We start from the raw sequence: 2,639 nt of genomic DNA, 5'->3' as shown, positions 1-2,639 counted from the left end.
CTTGGAGCTTGGAGGGGCCCTCTCATCCTGAGGAAGAAAGATTAATTAACATTTCTCTAGGCTATGAAATCCTTCCTTTATGCATGGGCCCAGCAGAATTATGTATTAATGTTAGTCAACAAACGTGGGCTTTCATCCTGCCTCCAAAAAAGAATTTCCGCACATTGTTTAGACTGTTTACTGCCCTGTCCTTTTATGAGAACCATGTCAATACTACCAAAACTCTAGGAAAAGGACAAAAGTTGGAATGTAAGGGGTTTACTTATAAGGATTTTAAATATACTCCTATTTATTGAGATAGATGTCAAGCTAAATCATGGAAATTAATGTTTGTGGCCAATTACACCATTGTTGATTGGGGACCCTATGGTATGTGGTTATCTAACTGCTCAGATGACATTAACAATACTATGTGTGATTATGTTACTCAAGTAACATGGAAGATTACCAACAGTTCAATGGACAAAGAATTCCTTGGCTGGCTTGATGGCGGAATGGCACCTCCTCGCCCTCAAATTGTCCTCAATAAACGAATTGGGCCTGAACAATGGGACATCTGGAAACTTGCTACAAATACTGAAAAACTTGGAACTTGGACTGGATAGTTCATAGGGACCAGTCATAGTCATGGTAACTATTCCTCCCATTATAATCATTCATATTTTATACAAGCTTGTGTTCCCCTTCCTTTTGTTATTGCCATAGGAAACTTACAATTCAATAAGACTTTACGTTCTGTGACTTGTATAGATTGCACATTGTTTACTTGTCTTAAATCCTCTATTTCTCAAAAAAAAAAACAAAAACCGAATCCCTTTTGATTCTTCGATCTCGACATAGTCTGTGGTTGCCAGTACATCTCCAACGACCCTGGAAAGAAAAGAGGGTCCCATGGCAAGACTTACCTCTCAGTTACTCACTAAATTATTCCGACGATCTAAGTGATTCATCGGATGATTGATTCTTGGCATTTGGGGTTTAATAGCCATTTACACCATTGCTGCTGTCGCAGACATTGCTTTACAAACTTCAATTCAAACACAAAACTTTATTCAAAACTGGACTAAAGATGCTTATAGTATATGGGACACAGGTTCAGATAGATGAAAAAGTTCAAGATAAAATTCAGGATTTAAAAAGAGCCATCCAATGGACTGGAGATCAATTAATAGATTTACAAAAACAAGTATTATTAAATTGCAGTTGGAATTGTACTCAATTTTGTATCACTCCTCTTGTGTTCAACCATAGTGCTTACAATTGGGAACAAACCAAATTGCATTTGCAAGATACACATAATAACGCTTCCTTAAATGTACAGCCTGCCACCACCATCTTGAATCGAGTGTCGTGTGCAGCACATCTGTACACCGCCCTCCGAATTGAGGTATCTGTGCAGTCATTCTGCACCAGGAACTCTGGCTTGAGGTCTGAAACGTTTGAAACCTCACCATGTGACTCTCTATGAGTGAGTGAAACTAAGCACAGAGGAAAAAGGGGGGAAAAGGTGTGTGTGGGGGGGGCATGGATTTGACTCTACGTTGGGGAACTAACTGCTCCATCACCAGGCTGCAACAGCACAGGAGCAGCCTAGAGGAGCTACCACACATCCAAGGTCAGGGGCGGCAGCCAAGAGGAGCTACCCCATGCCCGAGGTCAGGGCGGTGGCCAAAATGAGCAACCCTACAGCCAAGGAGTGGTGGCTGAGCAGGTGCAGGGGGGCCGAGAGGAGCTATTCCTTGTTCAAGGTCAGGAGGGGTGGCCGTGAGGAGATACCCCTCATCCAAGGTAAGGAGCACCGGCTGTGCTTTGCTGGAGCAGTCATGAAGAGATACTACACATCCAAGGTAAGAGAAACCCAAGTAAGACAGTAGGCACTGAGAGAGGGCATCAGAGGGCAGACACTCTGAAACCACAATTACAGACAACTATCCAGTCTAATCACACGGACCACAGCCTTGTCTAACTCAGTGAAACTAAACCATGCTGTGTGGGGCCACCCAAGATGGGCAGGTCATGGTGGAGAGGTCTGACACAATGTGGTCCACTGGAGAAGGGAATGGCAAACCACTTCAGTATTCTTGCCTTGAGAACCCCGTGAACAGTATGAAAAGGCAAAATGATAGGATACTGAAAGAGGATCTCCCTGGGTTGGTAGGTGGCCAATATGCTACTGGAGATCAGTGGAGAAATAACTCCAGAAAGAATAAAGGGATGGAGCCAAAGAAAAAACAATACCCAGCTGTGGATGTGACTGGTGATAGAAGCAAGGTTCAATGCTGTACAGAGCAATATTGCATAGGAACCTGGAATGTCAGGTCCAGGAATCAAGGCAAATTGGAAGTGGTCAAATAGGAGATGGCAAGAGTGAATGTCGACATTCTAGGAATCAGCAAACTAAAATGGACTGGAATGAGTGAATTTAACTCAGATGACCATTATATCTACTACTGTGGGTAGGAATCCCTTGGAAGAATTGGAGTAGCCATCATGGTAAACAAAAGAGGCTGAAATGCAGTACTTGGATGCAATCTCAAAAACGACAGAATGATCTCTGTTTGTTTCCAAGGCAAACCATTCAATATCACGGTAATCCAAGCCTATGCCCAAACCAGTAATGCTGAAGAAGCTGAAGTGAA

Source organism: Bison bison, unplaced genomic scaffold (assembly GCF_000754665.1).
Source record: "Bison bison bison isolate TAMUID 2011002044 unplaced genomic scaffold, Bison_UMD1.0 scf7180017849606, whole genome shotgun sequence".
NCBI classification, from domain to species: domain Eukaryota; kingdom Metazoa; phylum Chordata; class Mammalia; order Artiodactyla; family Bovidae; genus Bison; species Bison bison.
The sequence above is the reverse complement of the archived record's forward strand: the minus strand, read 5'-3'. Positions refer to the sequence as shown.